The following is a 25990-nucleotide window of genomic DNA, read 5'->3' on the forward strand; positions in this document are numbered from 1 at the left end:
GCGTTATTGTGCATAATATCATCCATCATATTACTGTCTATAATCTGCAGTAGTAAATAATGTAGGAGAGTACTACCTGGATATTTCTGACGTATTTAAATGATATTCACTTATTAATTTACTACACATGATCTTCTGTGAACGTTTCTCAAACGTAGGGGTGTGCAGATCAGTTTACAATGGTTTAAACACACACAGTATATATACCAGAGCTGCTGCCAGATTACAGTTTCGTGGTTTGGGTTAATCAAACTTTTAGAAACCTATTTTCCTTAGGGTTGCTGGCTGTTTTTGAGAAGATTGAATGCTTCTTTCCAAGTTACAAAGTAAAAAGCCTTTTCTCAACAAAAACACGTTCTCCGCCTTGTTTCATAGACATAACATTGTTGTTCTCCAGCTGTACATAAATCACCTCACCACTGCACAAGAAATTGTGTACGATCTGGACTATAGATTTTGACATGTATACCCTGGTTTGGAACTGGGAGTGGCTAAAATTCCTTTCTGTTTCACAGGTCTCTTTACAATTCTTGCAATGAAATTTGACACACCGAACACTGTCTGGGCTTTGGACAACCTCCAACTTTTCGGCTGAACTGTAAATACTTGTACTCTCTATGCTCTGGAGCTACGATTTGCAAATTTATCTTTTAACTGGCGTACTATTTCAAAATCTGTTGCATTTTCAACTTTCGTCCTGGGATACTGTTTACGTTTCAGTTTCGATTTCATACTGGGAATTCACGAATTGCTTCTAGTGATACATTTAAAATCAACAGAAGTCTATTGCATGCGGTACGATTGTTCCCTTCAAGCATCTCTTCTATCATCACTAACTGTAGTATCATCTGATTCGACAGAGACTGTAGGCTTCTTTCTTAACTTTCTCCAGTTCCTTCCTGCACTTGCCATATATATATCTTACTGTAAACTGACAGAACACCAGGCATAAGTTCCACATCCATTGCGATATTGGTCAAGGAGATTTCCTTCTAGGTTTGTGATAAGGTTTGGAAAATGGATTATGACACTATATGCTGCTCTCCATTATGGGACAACACTACACTTTGTTTCTTAAATTTCTCAAGTTTATACTTGTTTTACTGAAATACTTTAGATTTTTTTTTCCTTACTGGTCACTACGTTGAGAGTATACCAGCTCCTTCAGCATTTCATTAGTTTCCCTCTATAACAACCACACTTTACAACCGTCAGAGATGTTCTGAACATGGATACTGGGGTCCAAGCGCAACAGTAGGTTATGGTAGAAGCCACGTGGTCTTAGTGAGAGCCGTGTACAATGGTTGATGCAGGGAAAATTATGGTGTGGGTAGGGATTTGAGTAACACGGCCCATTTGTTATCCCTGGCACTTTAACTGAAGAGCGTTGTGGGGACATGCTAGAATAGCTCATTCTTCCCTGAGTGTCATCCTTGGATGGCAGTTTCCCCATATTTTACAAACATAATGGGGCGCAACTCATTATGGACTGCAGGGTCTTAAGCATCTGGATAAACAATTTCCTGGTCGATGGATTGGTCGACGTGAGCCAGTGAATGGTTAACAGATCACCTGATTTATCACCATTGGATCCTTGCCTGAGGGGTCAGTTAAAAACAATTTTATATGGTGAAAAGACTAGGGATCTTGATTATTTGGAGCAATGGAGTTAGCATTTCACAAATTCATTTCTAAACCACTGTATACTGTGATAAATAATTTCTCTCGAGAAAAATTGAGAAGGGGTACTTTACTTTTCAGTTTTATTTTTTCTTTTTTTTCTGTACTATCTTTTTAAAAACGACACAGGCGATTTTCTTCATATTTCATAAGTAAATATTTCGTTAATAACTTGACAATATGGCATAATACATCTGCCCTACAAAGATCTACGAAGGGCAGTTTATTCTTGAGTGCAAGCTGTTCTCGGACGATTCTCTCGACAATAATTTCGGCGATTTTATTGTATTTCATAAGACAATATAATTTTCCGTACATTATTCGTTACGAAAATATTCACAAGGGCTGAAGGAGTAAAGGTGCGAAGGAATTTACTCTTAGGGGTGAGTTTCTTTTCAAATTACTTTATCAAAAGCGACTCAGGCGACTTTGCTGATACTTCGTAAATAAACATTAATATTCCTATCATCATTATTATAGATATTCTATCATCATTTGCGGGTCACTTGGTGCAACTGAGAAGCGTCCATTCGTCTTCACGTACGATTTTCCTGTTTTGGTATCGTTCATCAATGTAGCCTCTTCGCCCTGTCCCTCTCTTTACTCCTCTAGCACGTCTTTCATGATACAGTTCCTTCTTAGCCAATGTCCCAAACAGTTTTTCTTCATGTTTTCAATAATATCTAAAATTGTTCTTTTCTCCCCACCATTTCTAACACCCTCTCATTCGTTTCTGCGCGACCCAGCTAATTCTTTCCATTGTTCTCAACACCAACAATTCGAAAACTTCCAGTCATTTTCCATCAGTTTTGTCTGATGACCATGTTCCTGCCCATTATAGTACAACACTCCACACGAAGCATTTTATGAGTCTTTTTCTCAACTCTTTATTCAAGCTTCCACTGGACAGATTTTTTCTCCTACTAAATGCTTCTTTCGCCATTCCTATCCTTGCTTTTATTTGACGTTCACGTTTCATATCATCTCTAATAATACTACCCATTTATCGAAAACTAGTCGCCTGTTCTATTTTCTCATCATCTACATTTTGACACTATCCTTCACAGCTCTTCCTCAAGTTTCTTAACATCTTATTGATTTTTTTTTTTTTTTTTTCAGATTCCGCAACAAGCGCCATACCATCTGCAAACAGCATACATGTAATCATTCTACTTTCGACCGAAATGCCATCTTCATTATGTAGTTTTTTTTCTAGATATATTATATGTTGGGAGAGACGGCATCCCTGTCGAACTCCCCTTCCAATTGTACTCTTCTCTATTCACAAACTTACTTGTTGGTTCATGAATGTTTCTTATGAGTCTTCGGTCTTTCCACTTCAGTCCAACCTTCTTTACAATTTCTACCACCAACTCCCAATTCACGCGGTCAAAAGCCTTTTCTAGCTCAATAAATACAATATACATGTCTTTCTCTTTTTCTACAAACATTTCACTGATTTCCCCTTAATAATCCAATTGCGTCTCTTGTGATCTTACCTCTCCTAAAACTGAACTGTTCCTCCTCAACTTTTTCATTTGTTCCATACAACCTTCTGTTCAGTATTCGAAGCAAAATTTTTGCTGCATGCGATCTGAGAGTAATAATTCTATAATTCTCATATCTCTTTGGGTTCGATTTCTTAACCATCGATATCATGATCGTGTTTAACAAATATTTTGGCTACCCTCCTGTTTCATATATTTCATTTCAGAGTCGGAACAGTTCTTTCGTATTCTTGTCTCCCATATTCTTAATGAATTCGACTGCTAAGTTATCTATCCCGGTTGCCTTTCCATTCTTAATCTCGGATATAGCTTTTTCAAACATTCTGACGAATACTAAGCCCATTATCATCCTCGTGTACTTCACTTTCTATTTCAACATCTTGGGCACGCAGTCTATCCATACTCCCATATAGGTCCTCAATATATTCTTTTCATTTTCCTAAGACTTTACTTCTCTCGCTGACTACCTTCCAATTCTTAGTTTCTACTGTCATTGTAATACCCCCTTGTTTCCTCGAAGTTCCAGATGTTACCTCCTTGTACATTTCCCCATATAACTACTTCTAATTAGTCTCTGTTTTCACATTTTCTTTTGCAAAATTCTTTCCTTGCTCCGTCTGTTTCAATTCGTATCTGGTTTAACTGCCTGTACATCCTTCTGGAACATTTGTTCTTTAACTCGTGATTTCTTAAACTTTTGTGTTCGCTGTAACCTACTACTACTTCTGCAGTCTGCTGTATGCAAAGTTCAATATGCTTCAACTGTCTTGTTACTACCTGTACCTATCATTTCCTCGTTTCAGTTTTTTTTTTTTTTTTTTTTTTTTCAACTAGAAGATGTTTTACTTCCTCGTTTTTAACTTCTCAGTACTCAACATCTTGTTACCTAATTTTCTTCTGTCAATATTTCTCAGCTGGATATTCACTTCAGCCATCACACGGTTATAATCAGAGAAAATGTCGACCCCGAGAAGGGTCTTTGCGTTCTTCAAGCTATTTTGATACCTGTCTGAATCATAACATACGCTATTTGATACCTTCTGCTGTCTATTGCGGATTTCCACCTATATCTTCTTACGTTGTCCTGATTGAACGAAATGTTTTCAACTACTATTGAATTCTATCCACAGAAATTGTCCAGTTCATTTCCCCTTTCATTTCATTCGCCTAAACCATATCTGCCTACGACACTACCTTCTTATTTTTCTCCACAACTGCACTAAAATCTCCCATTACAATTATACTACCACCCCTCTACCCCTGTCTTTAATCTCTCTCATTTTCTATAATGTTACATAAATCACTTCCATGAGAGTATTCTACAAGTGACAGTTTACTCTTGGGGGTGAGCTTTTTAACAGCTTTGTAAAATATGACTCAAGAGATTTTGTTATTTTATAAACAAGTATTTCATTAATAACGTTAACATATAACATACGCCATTTCTCACACAAAAACATACAAAGAAGAGTTTACTTTCGGGCTAAGTTTTCTGAAAACACCTTATAATTTGGTTCGTATTTCACAAGAAAATGTTTCACTGACAATTAGTTTAATAAGTTGGAGCGACAAAATTTAGTGTGGTGGTCAGTATCCTCTATTCAATGTTGTGTTACCGGTATGAAATGTTACAAACCAACGCGTAGAGTGCGTTCAAACGTTATTCACGGACCAAATGGAATGTTGATGTCTTTCTGGGTTAGATGTACAGAATGTATCCTTTTAAACTCTTTTGAATACACAACTGTGTTCTCAATAGTGCGCTTTCGTACGACCATCTCAACAACGCACTGCTTCCTGAGTGACTGCACTCCCCAGCCTGTTTTATAAATATTTATTAAAATAATGAGGATGTTCACGTACTAAAATAGTGATCTTTAAAAAGCTGAACATCATGTACTGTGACTTTCTTGTGTTAGAACTGTGTTGGGTGATACTGAGAAATATGCAAGTGAATCAATCGGTGGGTGGGTAGTGTATCGTTAGTTGAGGAGAAATCGTATCAAGAAGAACAGTATCTAAGATGATGATGATATACAGAATACAAATAAATAATCAGAAAAGAGGATCAGTAAACACAACCAAGTCCAGGTGAGAGAGATCTTCGACCACTGAGGACTGGAATAAAGAACAGTAAAACTAATATCACACAACTGACTGCAGAATTCAATCAGCATCTGGAATAGCCTGCAGTCGCAATCTAACGAGAGCTGCATAACCTCGACATCAGCAGTCAGGTTGTGATTTCGATACTTCTTTCCACTACTGCCAAGGTGGGAGCACGATTGTGATATAGGGGACATAAAACATGAACACTGATTATACTGAAAAGAGTCGATGAGCCATCTTTCTCCCTGTTTCTAACAATATGCCGGGCTGACGTATGGCAGATGTCCAAATAAGCGTATGCTTTAACTACTTCCTCCCGTAAACATGAAGGCGATTCTGTGCTGATGTGGCCGCAATTTTCATGGTACTCCGTTGATACTATTATTACTTTCCAATGGCAAATTACTTCTAATAACTATGTGTACATTTTAGGTTACCAGACATGCAGGCTCGCGAAGCAGTCACTCAGGAGCAGGGCAGGGTATTATTGTTGTTTCCAACAACACAGTCTTCCATGATAACCATTCGCCAATACACACAGCCAGACTTGTTCGTTGTGGAGTGGGTTTGAGGAGCATCAGTATAACCTCCCTTTTCTCACTCAAGCCTCCTCCTTGAACATTATTGATCTATAATTTTTCGAGCAGACACCAGCGCAATTCTATCACTGTTGACGCAATTATGTATTGCACTGCGGGAAAAATAATCCATCATTGCTCTAAAAACAATTCATAAGTAAAATGAATAAATTCGGCGACGAATACAAGCTTTACTACAAGTAAAGAAGGTCGAACGTCATACTAATCAGGTTAAGATGCACTTTATTAAGATAATTCCACTATTTTGATAACTACCTATATGTAAATATACATATACTAGCTGAAATGCCCGATTCGCATGGAGATAACAGGTTTAAGCTCTTCTTCCTTTAGGATTCACATTCCAACTGCAAGTGTCAGTTCGTATCACTTACTGATTTAAATATAAATACGCATATATAATTATCATATATTATTTTATGTATATTGGAAATTGAACTTATATGTATTATACTTGTCATTTATTTATTTAGTAGATTGGTTTATTCATATTATTATTGTTTCTGTGTCTACGAACAGTACAGAGGCCGTTTGTATAATAGTTGGGTATACATTTCTTTTTAAACACCTTGTTTGTTCCGATAATACGCGAGTACTTTTCCTCTCAGCAGGGAAGTGATAGGATGGATCTTGAAGAGGAAGGAACGAAGCTGCTTCGATTCGAGACACCTTTCAGAGAACAGCAACCATTTAGGGAGTGCTCTGTTCATCTCGTAAACGAATATGGGAATAGAAGAATGTCAAGAATAATGGCAGAGTTAGGAATTAGGTCTCATGATGAATAATTTCTTGTCTTCCGGATGAAAGATTCCGAAAGATACGCATTTCTCAAGTAAAAGGAACTGCATCATAAAGTGAATGGCACGAACTAGGAAATGTCCTCTTTTACAGGAAAATAGGTTATGTTTGGCTTTTATTTAGTACTAGCTGTTATGCCCGTTCTTTGCACGGGCAGATAAAATATCTATGTACGAACAACGAACAACGAAAGAAAAACTACACATTTCTAAAACTGGATCTTTCATGTGTGAATGCATATCCGACAAAGTAGATATGTTTCCATTGAGTTGACTTTAATAGTAAACACGGTTTATACTTAATACAAACATAAAGTAATCTGTTTTTAACCACAATAAAGCAATCTACTACTAAACAGTAAAAACAACGTGAATGTAGACAAAACTGTGTATTTCACACAAATATCGGTCATTTTAGATAATTTTTATATGTCTCGGCACCCTCTTTAATATGGGCCCGCTCCTTAGCTGATGGGAGCTCAGTTTAAAAGTAAACACTTTCTTGAGTTTCACCATTGAGCTCTGTGACCCCGCAAACTATGGACTTCATACTAATGTCGGTCATTTTCGATTAGTTTTACATGTCACGGTACCTCCCTCTCAGCAGGTGTCCCAGCCCCGCATACAATGGTAGCTTAACTTGAAAGAGATTGCTAATGGAAGCGTCACCATTGATCTCAGCAACCGCGAAAACTATGGATTTGACACTAATATCGGTCATTTTCGATTCATTTTACATGTCTATTCTCCCTGGTAACCTCCGGCCCACATACAATGGTAGCTGAATTTGAAAGTAACCAATCGCTAATGGAAGTGTCACCATTGATCTCAGAGACGGCAAAAACTATGGATTTGACACAAACATCGGCCATTTTTTATTATATTTACATATCACTGTACTCCCGCCCCTGGTGACCCCCCGGCCCGCAGACGAAGGGGTAAATTTGGAAGTTAATGCGATCAGAGTTTCACCATTGATTTCAACGGCTGCGAAAACTATGGATTTGAAACAAATACCAGTCATTTTGGAATATTTTTACATGTCTCTGTATACCCCCCACCCGGTGACCTCCGGTCCGCTTACAATGGTAGCTGAATTTGAAAGTAACCAATCGCTAAGGAAAGTGTCACCATTGATCTCAACGACCGCGAAAACTATTGATTTGACACTAATATCGGTCATTTTGTATTATTTTTACATGTCTCGGTATCCCCCACCCCCTGAGACTCCGGCCCGCTGGCGAATGAGTGAATTTGGAAGTTAATGCGATCAGAGTTTTACTATTGATCTCTGAGACCGCGAAAACTATGAATTTGACACTAATATCGGTCATTTTCTCTTTCACATGTCCCGGTAAACACCCCATCCCCCTGAGACCCCCTTGGTTAGAAATTTCAAGAAAACGTTTCATCTTTTTCTGGGGCCTGGACCAAGGTACCCGTGACCCAAATTTGGTAACACTCGGTCTACTCGTCTGGTCCCCGTGCCGCACACAGAAAGATGGAGAGAGAGACAGAGAGGCACACAAACAAACTCCATTTTATTTACTTTAGAAATTTACTTTCACTTGTTACGTTTTAAACATATCACTGGCATACAATTAACTGTCTGGCAATTTCACTTTTTCTTGATCCGATCTTATTCCCTGGTATATATTTAATTTCCAATTTATAGAGAGTAATTCATTTCCTATAAACGTATTTTCCTTGTGCGAGGAACGGGCATTTTAGGTTCTTTGTGATAATTCTGAACCATTATAGTATTTTCAACCATGTCTGTAGGCATTATATCTTCTTCTTTTAAACAAACTTGTAAATAAATGTAGTGGCTCAGAATCCGGTCCATCGTTGCCTGTTGACTTTCTTTGGCTAATTGAGCAAAATTGTGCCAAAGAGCATTAAGTAATTTGAAGATGTAACTGACATGTATTTAACTTTCTGTCAATGTATCTCCCAGAAAAGTTGTTTCTCAGTAATCTATAATTTTAGTTAATTATGCTTCTGAATAAGTAATTCTTACCGTAACACTGAAACATGTTTCTTTGTGGAAATAGTGTCGCCACTCTATATAGATTCTTCTTGTGTTGGCGCATGGTGATACTCAACTTGGAACAGGTAACCTTCAGGGGCGCCACAGAGATAATTGTGTTTAGATATGGGAAGCAGCCTTTAGTAGAAGTAGTAGTAGTAGTATTTGGTAGTAGTAGTAATAATAATACAAACAGTAGTAGTGGTAGTTGGTAGTAGTAGTAGTAGAAATAGTAGTAATAGCTCGGATTCGGTTAAGTTAAGGTAGGTTCTGTTGTCTGGCTCCCATCATATAGACATAACCCCACCAATTTCCTTTCAGAACATTAAATAGGTTGAGAAGAACCTGAGCATAATGATAATGATACCTGTAAACTTTAATAAAACTGACCAGGTATTCTTAATGTGTACCTTCTTAGTAGTGCCGAAACGTAAAAGTAATCCCAAAATGACCGATATGAGTGTCAAATCCATACTTTTCGCGGTTGCTGAGATCAATGGTGACACTTTCATTAGCGATGACTTTCAAATTCATCCACCATTGTATGCGGGCTTGAATCACCAGAAGGGGTATTCCGAAACATGTAAAAATAATCGAAAATGACCGATATTAATGTCAAATCCACAGCTTTTGGAGTCGCTGAGCTCAATGGTGAAACGCAAGACCGCATTTACTTTCACATTTAGCCTCCACCAGCTAAGGAACGGGGGCATTATAAAGGTGATAACGAGACATGTAAAAATAATCCACAATGACCGATATTAGTGTCAAATCCATAGTTTTTGCGGTTGCTGAGATCAATGGTGATACTTTCATTAGCGATGGTTTTCAAATTCAACCACCATTGTATGCGGGTCGGGAGTCACTGGGGGTGGAAATTGCGAGATATGTAAAAATAATGGAAAATGACTTATATTAGTGTCAAATCCATGGTTTTCGCTGTCGCTGAGATGAATAGCGATACTCCCACAGGCGTTGACTTCCAAATATAGCTCCCATCGGCTGCGGGCCAGAGGCGTTGTTTTTTCAAAATTGGAACCAGAGGACCATAGGGGCTTTTACCGGGATATGTAAAAGTAGTAGAAAATGGCAGATGTTAGTGTCACATTCATAGGTTTCGCGGTATCGGCTGGTAGCCAGAGGTGACTTTTTCACAATTCGAACCAAGGGGGTCTCAGGGGGCGTTTACCGGGACATGTAAAAGTAGCAGAAAATGATCAATATTTATGTCGAATCCATATTTATCGGGGTTGCTCAGATATATAGTTACACTCCCGATAGCGTTTACTTTAAATTCAGCCTCCATCGGCATTCCCAATGAAAACACACGTATGTAGTTGGATATATATTCACACAAAATATATCTAATTTAAGAAATGTTTCTTAATTGTTCTTCCGTTGTTCAGTTTGTTTACATTGATATTTTATATGATCCGTGCGAGGAACGGGCATAACAGCTAGTACGAAATGGTAAAGTGTTTGTCATGGACCAAATTACAATGAATTCAATTATATAGATAATTATTATAACTATCATTGATAATTATTTCCTTGTTGAATTATAGACACTTTTCAGAGGGAAAAAAATAACATTTGAAAATCCAAAATCAAGGTAAAGTAGACCAACGTAAAGGAAAAAAGTATAAAATTGTCCATATAATTAAGCGTACCGTACCATGTAATTAAGCTTACAGTACAAATTTTACGTCTCTTTTTCTCACAACCTGATTTCTTTGTGCTCTGAACGCTAAACACAAGCTTCAGCAATTATTATAATAGAAAGCAGTGGATATATAATGCGAAGCACTGTACTTTTTGTTTCCCAATTTGTTTCTAATCTAATATCGATAGTTTTCGATTATTTTTTTACAAATCAACCCACTACCAATTTCCCATACGTAGAAAGTCCCCCTTTCACAAGAGATTTTTAAAAAAATGCAAGGACACGTTCTGTTTATTTTTAGCTCCATAAATATGTCGAATTTGGTGTCGAGCCGAGTTTGACAAATAGCTCCCTCGTTCAGCTCGTTTCCATATCATGATCTGATTATAATAGAAAGCGAAAACCATGGGAAATGTAAGCAGTAATATGGAATACTTTTAGTGGTGTTCACGACAGGGTTGTATTTTGTCTCGTACTTTTAGTGCATTTCGTCTCGTCTCGATAGCGAAACGACGATAGATTTATAACGAGACAGCGTCAAATGCCGTGAGCACCGGCGTCATTAACTTGTTCCGCCAGCAACGAATTTCGAGGTGGCTTCTTTTGCATTGTTTTGTGCCATTTTGCACGCCTATTCTCACTTTTTGTGCGTCACCGCAAGTGGGTTAAAATGGGCCTACAAATATGGCGGAACAAGTTAATGCTGTTCCGCCACCAACGAATTTCGAGGTCGTTTCACTCACATCGTTTAGTGCCAGTTTCTTGCCGTTTTGAGCGCGTATTTTCATGTTTTGTGCGTCACTGGAAGTGGGTCAAAATGGACCTCGAAAGTGGGACGAAAATGACCCACTGCTCCACCACTACCGAATTTCGAGGTCGTTCCTTTCGCATCGACTAGTGCCTGTTTCGTGCCCTATTTCGACATTTTGTGCGTTACCGGAAGTGTGTCAAAATGGGCCTCCAAAGTGTGGCAAAAATGACCCACTGCTCAGCTACTCTCGAATTTCTAGATAGTTTCTTTCGCATCGTTTAGTCCCTGTTTTGTACGTTTTGTGCGTCACCGGAAATGGATCAATGTTATCCTACAAATATGACGGAATAAGTTAATGCTGTTCCGTCAGGAACGATTTCGAGGTCGTTTCCTTCACATCGTCTTGTGCGTGTTTTCTACCGTTTTGTAAGCCTATTTCCAGGTTTTGTGAATCAATGGTAGTGGGTCAAAATGGGCATTCAATGTGGGAAGAAAAATGATCCACTGTCCCACCAGTATCGAATTTCAATGTCGCTTCTTTCGCATTGTTTAGTGCATGTTTTTTACCATTTCTGCGCAAATTTTCACGTTTTGTGCGCCACCAAAAGTGGGTTAGAGGAGACCTACAAAATATGTCAGAAAAAGACATATTCATCCCACTTTCAAGGCCCATTTTGATTCACTTCCACTGACGCACAAAGCGACACAAATCATGCACAAAAAATGTGAAGAAAACGACCTCGACACTCGATGGTGAAGTTACAGCGTTAACTTATTCCTCTATACTTGTAGGCCATTTTGACTCATTTTCGTTGTCGCACTAAAGTGGAAATAGGCGCACAAAACGGTGCAAAACAGACACTTTACGATGCGAAAGAAACGACCTCCAAATTCGATAGTTGTGGGACAACGGTTCTCTTTCCTCACGCCTTGATGGACCATTTTGACGCATTTCTGGTGATGCTCAAAAAATGGAAGTAGGCGAGCAGAACGGTACAAAACACACACTAAACGATGTGGAGGTCCTCCAAAATTCGTTGGTGGCGGAACAGCATTAACTTGTTTCGTTATATTCGTAGGTCCATTTTGACTTACTTCCGGTGGCGCACAAAACGTACAAAATAGGCACTAAACGATGCGAAAGAAACGACCTCGAAATTCGATACTGGCGGAACAGTGAGCCATTATCTCCCACTTTAAAGGCCCGTTTAACTCACCTCAGGTGATGCACAAGACGAGAAATAGGTCCAGAAAACGTAAAAAAGGACTAAACGATGAGAAGGAAACGACCTAGAAATTCGATGGTGTCGGAACAGTGGGTCATTTTCGTCCCACCTTGGAGGCTTATTTTAACCCACTTCCCATGACGCACAAAACGTGGAAGTAGACCCACAAAACGATGTAAAGGAAACGACCTCGAAATTCGTAGGTGGCAGAGCAGCAATAACTTGTTCCGCCATATTTGTAGGCCCATTTTGACCCACTTCCGGTGACGCACAAAGCGATACAAAACACGCACAAAAGATGCATTACAAAGCAATTCGAAATTCGTTGGTGGCGGAACAACATGAGCAACAATATAAGTATATACTGTAGTTCTTAGCGTCAAGGCTGAGAACTGCACGGTCCAATATTTTAGCCAAAGCAGAAGCCCAACCGGGATAGTGATGTCAACCGGCTCGGCTCGCTTCAACTGAGCGAACAGCTTGAGCTGGTTTGGTCGGGATGACCCATCGACTGGACTCAACTGAACCGATGGCTTGAGCCGGCTCGGTAGGAACGAGTCATCGACTCGGCTCGATTGGAGCCAATGGCTCGAACCAGCTTGGTTGAAACGAGCCCATCAGCTGGGTTCGAGTCAGCTCAACTAAGCCGATGGCTCGAACCGGCTCGGTTGGGGTAAGCATTTAGCTCGGTTCGGTCCGGCTCGGGTGAGCCATCGGCTCGAGTTGGCTCGGTTAGGTGAGCTGTTGGCTCGGCCACTTCTCGGTTCGGCGTGATAAGTGAATTAGCTGTGAGCGAGCCGCTTGAGTCGTTGACAACCCTAAACCCGTGTCAAGCAGTTTTGAACATGTTTGGCTGAAGTCCTATAACTTTCAACAATTTTTGGCTCGAGCCCGAATACTTGCTCCTCTTGAACTCACACCTAGAACCTCGTGACCGATGTCCTTGTCTCCTGAAGATTTCTTGACGACCGAGATCGACAGTCAACTAATTTTTAGTATTCAGATACAAACCGCCTATATTCCATGTTTATACACGGTGTTATAATAATAATTAGTTATAGTAGTAGTAGTAGTATCATTGATAATTATATTGTCTACGTAGGATACTTAAAGAGAGTAGTACTTGGAACTACACAAAGGATTTAGCTCGAATTGGCTCGTTTGGCTCCTTCGAGGGGGGATAATACCATAAACATAATATATTTAAAAAATACTGAGTTTCACGGCTTTCTTCCCAGGGGGCGAAGGTATGGTAGTTATCTACATTTCTTGTAAGTACCTTATTTGAAATATGTAAAACAGTAACAAGTGGACAACACAATATACACACACATCTTCTTATCTTCAGTGTTAGTTGCTGATTTCAATTGCAATTAACAATTACAAGTTTCAATTGTCAACTGCAGTTAGCAATTAAATGTTTCAATTGCACCCTTTGCGATTGACAATTAACAATTAAAAGTTTCAATGCCTGGTGAACAATTAACAACAATTGACGAACATTTAATTGCAAATTTTATTATTGAATTCAATTCCAATTGAAATTAATTGTCAATTACAAATTGAAATCAACTGCAATTAATTTTCACAGCAATTACTTTCAACTGATTGATCAATTGCAATTGATTTCAATTGGTTTTGCCCAACACTGTCTCCAGGTAAGTGCAGAAAATTGGTTAAAACTTTGTAACGGTTGGTCGTTGAGCCAAAAACATTTCACTACTGGATTCCTGGAAAAATTTCAGTCCTAGTTGATGTTTCACACGTTAGGGTTCCCATTTTAAAAAGTTCCCGCCATTTCAAGATGGCGGCCGATGATGCCATGTGTCAGAAGATTTTTCGTCTCGTCTGTCATCGCTTTTTTCCTTTTTTCCCAATTCTGAACGGTTTGAATTTTATTTGAGTGCTTCCCCACTTTTGGATCACCCTGTACTGTTTTTTCATCTAAAATTCATTTTCTGAGCAGGACCGTGCGAAAAAGTTCCCACACGGACCATCCCAAGTAGAGACTTTTTGCATGAGAAAAAGTTTAACACGCTCAAGGAGTTATAAGCGTACTCGTTCAAAATTTAGACATACTTAACATAAAATTCAGAAGAACTGACACATAAAATAAGAGGTAAAGGGAAAAAAGTCCATGCTTGCAACAGTAGTTAAAAGAAGTTATGAAGTCGATAATATTCCCAGTAGAAAAAGTTATTGTATCCCGGATATTTTAAGCGAAAAAAACAAAAAATAAAAAAAAAAAAACACATAAAAGGAATTTTCAAAAGCAGAGACAGAAAGGAAGAGCACGATTGAATGCTATTTTTGTTTCCGAGAAGACCATATTCGGGCTAATTGTAAAAAGCTAAGAAATGAAAAAAGAAATAATGACAAAGACAGGGTAGCAGCAATGAATCAACATCGAGTAAGGAAAGTGGCAAAATATCGCAACGGTCCTTCTTATGTCTATGGATTCTTTTTATCATAAACCTGCTGATTGCTACACTGATACTGGTTATTTTATTTGTTTGGTAGGTGCACACGTTGTTCAAGAATGGATAAGAAATAGAGCAAGGGTGACAAACGTGAATTGGTAACAGGATTCATTACTGTCAAACAAGATGTACACGCTCGTTTATTATTATTATCATTATTATTAAATACACACTTTATACACAGATTTTATGCCATCCAGGATGTAGATATTAGGTTGATTGATTTTGAGTTTTACGCCCTGTGCAGCAGCGAGGCTATATGAGACGTGGACCTACTGATTAACGTGGAATCCGAACCACATGAGCTCCCGCCGGGAATCGAACCCGGGTCTCCCGCGCCAAAGGCGCGTATGCTAACCGCTTAGCCAAGGAGGAGCTCACGTAGATATTAGGGTCGTCCTTGCTTCTGACTTCCTTACAAATGCCGAATTTGAACTGCACCTCTCGAAGGGAAAATGGAAGTTCGGATGGGAAGATATCTTTAACAAGTTTATAATCATTGTGAAAAGAGAAGGAACAAAAACGGAAGGAATTTGCCAAGGAGCAACGATATCTTCTGTAGATAAAACAAAGGACAAATAATAAACGGAGCACAATAACGTCTTGCTTCTACACGCGCCCCGAAGGAAGAGAGGGGGAAGGAAGTAACTGCCCCGACCCACGGAAAAAAATGAGGGAGAGAAAAGAGAAAAATAACAATACAAAGACTAGTCCTTTTTAGCGCTGGACAAGGGGCAAAATTTTGGGATTGACAGAGAGAGCCTGTCATAAATGTTACTACTGCTGACGATCCTTATCCTTCGCCCTTGGAGTCTGGTAGTACCCATAGTTTTGTTGACAGTGAGTTAGCAGAAAAATGGAGAAGATACAGCTATGAATGAAAATATATATATATATATATATATATATATTTAGTGCCGGCTACAGGCTTAGGCACAGCTGAGTATAGTATTTTCATGCAGACCTACTTCTATGGCATAAAAATTAAACTTCCTTTTTTTTCATTGACAGACATCTCCTCAAAAAGTTATATGTGGAAAGGGCTTCCTTTACAAAACGAATATTGCTCTTTCTATAGGTGAGCAAAAGGCTGTTCGTAGATAACGGAGAGTCGCCTGTTTTTTTTAAAGTTTTGATTAATCTTCCAGGGTGCAGTTGTTGTTCCCAGACGTTGTAGCTGTTAAGGGAAGCCAGCCAGATGCTATCGAAAGAATGTTGGAAGAAGTTGGTGTAAAAAAAGACTTAAAGAAAAAAAAACTTGGTGATGTTTTGCACAGAATAAAAGTGATTCTACGGATAAGAACGGACTTTCAAATTTAATACAGCACCACATTAATGTTGCGTGCTCTGAACTTTTGAAAGATGGGGACAAATTAAGAAATCCAATTCCCAGTACGTAAGCGCATCTATTTTTCACAAGAAATGTGATGATTCATAGAAGCTTATAGTGGAGCCGCGAAGAATAAATTCTATGACAGAAAAACAAATGTGTTCGTTGCCTAGTTTAATTGAAGCACTTATTTGGTGGGCAAGCCTTGGTTCTGCTTGATCAATATAAAGAATACATTAGGACAAATTGACACTAATTCTCCATGTTAGAATACAATGTCTCTACTGCACACAAAAGAACTTACAAATTTAAATAAAGATCTACAGGTTAAAGGACTTATCATTGAAGCTAACCACGTTGATGCAACAGGTGTTAAATAAACTATATTTTACAAACGTTATTTGTTACTTTGATATTTGGAAACTCAAGGGAGTTGAGAAGGATCTAGGCTCCATTTTATGGAAAAACCTTGGAAGATTCTCTAGGGTTTTGAGACCAGGAGTGTGTATTTCTCTTTTTACTGTTATATCTTGTTTATAGTTGAATCAAGAAGCAATAAATGCTATGAAAAACTGGATACACAGCCTCGCAACTTCAATCTTTCTAATCATTGGAATGAATTTGCGGATTCTGTATGGTTCACTCTAAGTTATGACATATAGTCTTTGCAAACCGGACAAGACTCATGAGAACGTTAAATTTACTTAGAAAAACACACTTAAAGATTGTTTTTTACGCCTGGTTAAATAAAATATCTAGTGTTTTAACCGAAAAAAGAAAACGTGTCACACTAATCAGACTCTCTCTCTGTGTGTGTGTGTGTGTGTGTGTGTGTGTGTGTGTGAGAGAGAGAGAGAGAGAGAGAGAGAGTGAGTGAGAGAAAGAGAGATATTTAGCAGAAGCAAGCGAGAGCGCACAGAAAATATCCTAGGCAATCCTGTTCAGTACAGTGAGATCAAATATTAAAGTTTCTGTAAAATTCTCTAGAAGAGCTTTCCGAATTTTCTTTCTACTCCCAAATGTAAGACTACTTTACTGAGACTGATAACCGAAAACTGTTGTTTTCTCAAAAACAGCTCTAGTGAGTTTCTTAATATTTCAGAAATCAATATTTCATTAATAGCTACAATATGACATATGTCATTTCTCTTGGAAAAATCTAAATAGTAGTTTAGTAGGGGTAAGTTTCCTTGGGTCGATTTTCCCCCCAAAAAAAACACTTTATTCATATTTAACCCTAGATTACAAAGCCTCATTTTTTGTCACGTCGTCACAAAGCCTTCGTAATTTTTACGACGCGATGGTTTCTTATATATATCTACTTGATTTTTGTATATTTTTAAAATCTAAAAATTATCTAGGAGTCAGTTGTATGTCTATATCACAAATATATATAACTTGTTTATTTACGTCCAGTGCGGGGAAAATAAAAAATATATTTTCGCGACATGTGTATTTGGAAAATAAAAAAATATGATGCCTGGGTTTGGGGGAGGAAAAATTGAATATGAACTTTTTTTTTAACTTTATAACTATATTTTGTAAACTAGAATATATAAGGTAAAATAAAAAAATATTACACTTGAGTATGGAGCAAAAAAACATGTTTAGGTGGAACTGTAAATATTGTGAGGTTTTAACACTGAAAAAGGGAAAATTTTAAATATTTCACTGTAAAAGTTAAGAAAGTTTTTATTTTCTCAGTTTGATTACAATGTTCCCATAAAACTGTTCACATAATATTGTTCAAATAACACTGTTCCGACCATGAGCATTTGCATATCTTTAGTCTGCATCGCAGTTTACACAGCACATTGCTCTATGTTCCCCACAAATTGCATTGTGACAATGGTTGCAGTAATTGGTAGTCATTCTTCTCTTGGCAGAAGGACAAAAGGAACAGATTTTCCTTGCACCTGCAGGGTAGCGACCGTTCGCATTTACAGGTATTCCCAGATTCTCGGAGATCATAGTACGTAAGTTTCTCTGCAGTGACGGTGTTTGCAAGCGAGTTTTCATGTGTGGAGTTGTTAGTTCCATGCACAGTTCTTTCATGAAGATCTTGCGTTGTTTGGGTGTTCCTCCCTGAGCAAAACTGTTCAAGCAATAAATCACGTATGAATTTACAAAACAAATGTTCATAATGCCAAAGAAGACACACAATGGCCAGCGCTGAGTTTTCCTACTGCAAGACATGTTTTGACACATCTGGTCCATTTTGTCGACTGCACCTTTTGTGTCGTTGTAGATGTGTATGATATCAGGTTTATGGGTAGTTGGATTCGTCTGTGCACTGTCATGCATACTAGAGAGTAATGTTACAGTCTTATTCTTTGTTGGCTTAAAAGACACTAAGGTTTTATTAGTGTCAAATAGGAATATTGAACTATTTACTGGCCTTTCCTTTTTATTAGAAAGCACATCACTTGGGACTCCTTTCCTGTTCAAACGGATTGTACCAATCATTGTCAACTTGTATGGGGGCTTCAAGAGGTCATCAGCCAGTTGCACACTAGTGAACCAGTTATCGGTTGTGACATTTCTATTAGTTCCGTGGATAGAAGTTGTCACTTCTTTGACAAAGAAATCAGATAGGGGTAATCCCCCAGTTTGGGTCTTCTTCCCAACATATGGTAAACCATCTATCATATAATATGTGTTTGTGTCGCATGCCATTACAATTTTCACACCATATTTTGAAGGTTTGTTTGGAATGTACATGCGAAACGAACATTTTCCGCGAAATCCTAACAGTTGTTCATCCACTGTAACATATGATCCTGGATTGTACTTTGAACGGCAATTTTTGGTAAACATATCCCATAGTTCTCTTATCGGTGCAAAAGGATCAGTTCTCTTCCGTTCCGAGCGAGTAGCTTTATCATCAAATCGAAGACAGCACAAGATAAAATCAAACCGCTCAGAAGTCATCACACATTTATATTGAGTACCAGTCCACCTATGGTCAAATAATTCTCTGGAGGACAAATGGTTGTCCTTCGAAAAAGCAGTATTCACCAATATCCCAAAGAAAGCCCACATTTCTTCTTTAGTTATAGGAGACGTTGTATTAGTGTGAACAGCATATTTCGCCCTAACTCGATTCATTTGGTCATTTGTGTAAAGAGTAACTTTATCCAACATTTCTTCATCAAACATTTGAGTAAAACATTCCCGTGCTGTAGTAGCATCTTTTGCCTGGCCTAGAACTTTTCTCCTATTTACTACAATGTTTTTAGCTGGAGTGCGAGCATTTCGTGGCCTTGGACGTGTTGACCAGACATGATTGTTTTTAGCTCGTACCACATGTTGTGGAAGAACCATAATGTAGTGGTCATCAGCAGGGGATGCGTCAGCAGCAGGGGGTGCGCCAGCGGCGGATAGTACAGAGTCAAGTGTGGAGGATGTGGATGTTGAGGAAGAGGGCGTAACATTAGATAATGGGACAGAAAAGGGGCAATACACAGTTTCTCTCCGTTTTCTTTTCGTTCCTGAAAGTGATCCTTTAGCAGGTGACTCTTTAGAATCCAATGCACATGCACTACCACCTAATGTATAATCAGGGTCGGCGACTGTGTCGTCCGTGTCTTCTACTTCGTCATCTTCTACTTCATCTTGCTCTACTTCATCTTCCTCCCCTTCATCACTTTCAACAAATAATGCTTGATGTCGCTCTTCATCTTGGTTATCATAATCTGACAAATCCTCATTCAATAACTGTCTTATGCGGTCTATTTCCCGCTCTTCTGCATCTGTCATGACACTGACAATATATATCAACCAAAGAGCCACCACTATGTACACACTACAACTAGAATAACTTGTAGAGTAAAATTCTAACGTAAAATAAAAAAGTAACGTAATCACAAAGCCTTCGTAAATTTTACGACGCACTGCTCAAATGAGACACATACATCCGATCTACGCGACTGCCAAACTAGTAATGACATCTATCGGCTATGATAGGAAGGTACTGGGGAAATGGCAGTGCTCGGAAATGTTGTTTTTAAGTTCTATCGTTTTTGCAAATGGCGCGTCGTAAAATTTACGAAGGCTTTGTAATCTAGGGTTAATCCTACAATATGGCATAAGCCATATCTCTTGGGGAAAAAAATGGTAACTTTGGTTGTTGAAACGAGTTTCTTCGCGTGATCTTCCCTGAAACGGGTCAAGAGATTCTTTCATAAATATTTCATCAACAACAAATATCTCCAATGCAAGTTCTTTTTGACAGTTTTCCCTGGTGTTGGGCAGAAGGGATTTTTTTTTTAAAATATATATAAAATTCGATCCAGATTAGAGAATTCCGTAAAAATTGCTGTCAATGGATATTTTAATTTTACTCAGAATTTCAGAAAGTTGAGTTTACTGTTTAAGTGTTTTCTCAATTTTCTCAAAACTGACGCTAATTCATTCACACATCTTAAATACCTCATTAACAAGCCTACAAATTGGCATGATTAATTTCTCTACAAATATTCTAGAGAATGTTATTATTTGTGTGGGCGTGTTCTTGTTTCATATTTTGAACGATACTTCTGGAGAACACGGCAGCAACGATTGTAAAAAATAAATAAATGAAATATTTATCGCCCCACAGTTGTAGCTTTTAAGCAAAAAGAAACTGATGATTACTGAATCATTACTAAAGAATTGATGGAATGTAAATGTGGGAAGGAAACTGGAGAACCCATTGACACGATGTTGTCCACCAAACTCTCACATAACTTGGGATTGTACCAAGGAATCTTCACAAAAGAGATGAGTGCCCTAACACTGAGCCACAGTGCCCAGTGCCCCCTGCCATGATTGAAGTTTCAAAAAATATAATAATTAAAATTCTGTAATACAGCATAGTTCATTCCTTCGAAAAAAAGTCCTCAAAGTCTACTTTACAGGTGGTGTGCGTTATGTTCTGAAAATGTCGAAAATGACTATTCGAAATAAGAATCCCAGAACACGGAATACGTAACTTCTCTTGAAAAAAAGCAATAAAGATGGTGAACTAGAATGTGGAGTTCTTATATATATATATATATATAAGGTGTTTATGTAAACATTATAAATATAGTGGTTTTAAGAAAACGAAGAAAAAGATCTTAATAAACAAACATAGAATATCGCTTCCTTGAAGAGCCGGCTGTTCAGAAAACGTGAGAAAGTGAATCTGTAGCTGACTACCTCCAGAACTACTAGCGGTACATCTGAAGTGGCATGTCCCATCTTAGACTCCCAATCTGTTTTATTTAAAAATGCACGTTTCAGGATCAATCAATAGCACTACACGAAGTTTCGTGAACAGCTGTAAGGAGTTATTGGGAATTCTGTACAACTGAATGCAAATGAGCACATATAAAGCAAGCACCAACAAGGAAGCAACTAAATGTGAGAAGTCGCAATTTCTAATACTTTACGAACGGCGGAGAATTTATATAAATCTCGGTAACTTTAAGGAATCCATCCCTACATGTTTAAAAGAAATAGAAAGTTTAATTTAAAAAATGAAATTTTTGAGTTTTACGTCCCACGGTTATGCCGGTTAGGCTAAAGGAGACGGTGATCTGAGAGATGAATGAAATGGTGGAATGAAGAAAGTGGGAGGAAACGGGAGAACCCCGAGAAAACCCACGCACCCGGTGTTTGTCCACCACAAAGCTCACTTGGCGGGAGCAGGGTTTGAACCCAGGACCCCAAGCACCAGAGGTGAACGTTCTACCACTGAGCCACCGCGGTCCCAAAAAGTTTAATTTACTTACTACAAACAACGAGTGATTCATATTATCAATGATGATTCAGTGTGCGTAAACCAAAACGTTTTACGAGTAAAAGTTGCATAAACAATAGCCAAAACACGATAACATGAGCTTACAAAGTGAGACTAGTGCTAATTTCCTGTGTCTGAAATCCTCATGTGATTTTAGGTCGTGCCACGTTAAGCATTGGGAATTCTTTTGCAAAATGAAATGCACAGAGCTAAATCTTGAAGTTTAATGTCCAACGGCTATGTTCTTTAGATGATATTTAAAAGAAGAAAGTGAATGATAATGATACACGTAGCGGAACCAAGAAAGAAGTGGAAACGAAAGAACGAAAGTATTTTATACAGTACAATACTCACTTTATTGATTGTCATTGATAATTACACACCGATTTATGAATATTTGATTGAATTGGCATTCGTTAATTGCTTGTAGCAATTAAATTTTCTGAAATTCGAAGACTTATTTATTATTCTTTGATAACCTGTTGAAGGTTAGCATCCGTTTGCAGCACTGAGGCTGTATGAGATGTGAACCTACAGTTCGAAGTGGAATCCGGATCACCGTAAGCGTTCAATGCTCTCCCGCCGTGAATGAAAACCGGAACCACGTGCACCGAATCCGCGCACTAGACTAGTCGGAAGGCTGTTTTCTTTCAGTTATGCAACCACGCATTTTACATACAGCCTCATCATCTCTAAAGTATTTAAAATAGTGATATCTCAAAGCTATTATTGCTTCTTCATAGTTATTCGATACGTGTATGCTCATTTGCACTCACCTATTACTTCAAATTTCCTAGAATGCCTTACACTTTTCGAGGAAATCCTTTGCACCGACGCTGAATGATTCTGAGAGCGCATTTAGCTTTGTTTTTCAATTCCCAAAATCCATCTCTTAATATTTTCGGAAACCTGTAGCTAACGAAGATGTAATATTGTCTCTACAAATAATAAGCTCTCTAAATTATTTTTGATGAGAGCTATCATCTTGTTAATTTATTATAATGGTCACGAAGAAGAGATTATATTGCATTAAAGATCTTATAAGGCATAATCTACTTTTTAAAATAGTGCAGCGGTGATTTTTGTTCAGTCCAATTTTTCAACAGCATGTACAATAATTTTGGTCATATTTCATTATTAACCCTATAATATGGCACATAAATTTCTATCAAGAAATCCAGGTATGTGTTTTCCTGATGGAGTGAATATTCTTCAAACGAAAATTTCGGAAAACATCAGTAAAATTTTTATTCGTATCTCATGGATAAATATTTCAGTATTGAATTTAAACTATTGTATGATTCATTATTCCATTTAAGAAATAAGAGCGAGAAAAGTTCGTGCGGTGGTCCATAGTTTTTATTGCATTGATTATCTGCGTTTAATCTTATAGACAGAAAACAGTAAATTTTCAAAAAAGGTTGTCATGTGGTTGGTTAGATAAAGTTCAGAATATTTCTATACAAAAGTTACTTGCACCTTATTCCCTACGGATAAAGGAATACATTACGGAACCTTACCGGATACGTTAAACATAACCGCCCATTCTCATTTGTTGAAAGTACTGCTGCGGGATGCAGCTCCAGTATTACTGAACCTCACAATTAAGACATATTAATACTGTTGGATTCATAATTACATCATTATCCGAATATCTGTTCATTACTACTCTTTGGAAAAATTTACAATGTCAGTGGATACAAAATTGTTTTTGACTATTAAAACAATTACAAAAAAACATTAACAAATTACCAGTTTCATGATTTTTCCAGTATGTGGATCAAAATACCAGTATATTTCCAGTATTTCCAGTATCAGTAGACACCCTGTAAAATCACTGTTGACATTCTACAATTACGAAGGCAACTTGTACAGCAAGAACAGGCTGAACATTGCGTAACTAAATATTATGGACATTTTATAATATAGTCGTCACTCGAGACAATACAAGAAACAAAGTTTACTAATATTAATAATAAATTACTTTTACTAATTATGTACGTGAATGCATATATTCTTGGTGTACAGATGGTCTCAAACTATGTTTCCACTGTACGTGTGCCTGGTCCTTTAACATGAATTGTCCAGGCATGATTAATCGAGTATAATGCTCTTTTTTATCATGCACTCAAAACTGTGCACACACACACACACACACACACATTATATATATAGTGCAATTTTACTGTAAATATTTTCTGTGGGACAAAATTATGATGCGTCCTTATTGCATTAGATACGTACGGCTTCTGTTTGTAAGTGTCCATGTATACAGTTTACGTAAGTAATGTAAATACCTTATAATCAACTATTTTTCTTCATATACCTAAAACGATCATCAGAAATTGAAAGAGTTGGTGCAACTAGATCTACACAGAAAAACTTCTACCTGGTACACCACATAGGAATGTTAAACGAGCAACTGATAACGTCCTCGCATAATCTGTCAAAGTCAAAATATTGTTATGTACTTGAAGTTCTGATATCACGAAATCATTTATGTTAGAATATTTCCTTTTAGTAAGCTAACACACATGATGCTTCCAGACATGCAATTTGTTAACATATAATAACAAACAGTTATCAGGGAAAAACTACACATGGAATTAACACCAGGAATGTTATTCCATTTTTACATATATTTTTTACTAATATATTTTCATCCTAGCCATCATAAATGTACAGGGTGGCCCAAAAGAAGGTATACAGTCATGTACTGATCAGCTCACTGTATTTCATATCATTTCTTACTGTTATCCACCAGTTTCTTTATTATTTGTTCTAAAGCCTTTTTACTTATACCTTAAGCTCGGAACAACCGAAGCAAATAAACCCATAAACTAGAATGTTATACTTGATCAATGCAGAGGTGTATACCTACTTTTGGGCCACCGTGTGAATTAACCAGTCCTTGTAAACTTTCGGGAATTTAACACAGCAAAAGTTAATTACATTTGAATTATGTAATACTCTTAATATATAATTCTACACCACTGTATCTATAATTCCATACCAATTCCATCATTACTATTATACCGTACGAAAATAAATTAGCGGTTAAACATTATGTCAATTCCTACCGTTGAGATCTTGTTTCAACACTGAAAGTTCTCATCACCTTTTCATTTTCAATAAAATTTTGCAAAAACCAAAGAATAGTATTAAAATGTGTGTGTCTTATTCTATGAAATACTACTCAGTAACGTGATCAATGTTTCTCAGGTAGTCTTTGTTCTCAGCCAGCTACAATCTATTAATTTGAGGACGTATATTATGACTACTATTTTAAAGTTGTATTTTCTAAATACTAAAAAATTACAAAAAAAAAATAAATTATTATTACTATTATTTTACTTAATATTATTAATTCTGGCATTATATTTTAAAAAATGTGAACAAAGTTTAAGCAGGATTAGTGAGCAACTTCACATCTTCGGAATAGGAGTAATGCAGTCATTATCAAAAGATGAAAAAGCGTTACAAGTGACCGTGTCCAGTGCTAAAACTTTTCTTCATTTGGCAGGGAAATAAATTTAAATATATATAAAGTAAAGATAGTAGGAAGATTCAAAATACACTGCTGCTTATGAAAATTGACACACTAAGAAGGAAGACTGCAATTGTTCCAAAATCACAGGATTTGTAAGTGTACCGCAATTACAGGATTGCAATTTCAGCGGAATGTGTCATCAGTATGCCTAGCAGCGCCCTCAATTCGGCAATACGCGAGAGGGTGGTATATGCAGCTCTCAGATAGTAGATCGTGGGCAAGAAAACCGGAAACGTGTAAGAAAATATAATTATGCTTCGATGTCAAAGACAATGCGGTCAAACGGGGCAGCACGGTCAGCCTAGGGGAAGACTGTGAAATTGGTGCATGTACAGAGTATGACGCCAAGACAGTAATGTATTTGAATATAATGGACAGAGAAAAACTGTACGCAGCGACTAATCCCCTTCTAGACCGCTCAACGGGACCACACCATGAGATAAGGTGGTTTGTTCACACGCCCTTATGGACTATATGGGTTGTCCGGTGTTAACGGTGGAGCAC

The 25990-nt window shown here is 37.7% G+C and overlaps 1 protein-coding gene across 1 annotated transcript in view; it reads right to left on the bottom strand.

Annotated features, from left to right (window-relative positions):
- Duba (Deubiquitinating enzyme A) overlaps window positions 1-25990 on the bottom strand; it is a 171271-nt gene that overhangs the window by 97412 nt on the left and 47869 nt on the right. The window lies entirely within an intron of this gene.

Source organism: Thermobia domestica, chromosome 6 (assembly GCF_964235325.1).
Source record: "Thermobia domestica chromosome 6, izTheDome1.hap1.1, whole genome shotgun sequence".
NCBI lineage: Eukaryota > Metazoa > Arthropoda > Insecta > Zygentoma > Lepismatidae > Thermobia > Thermobia domestica.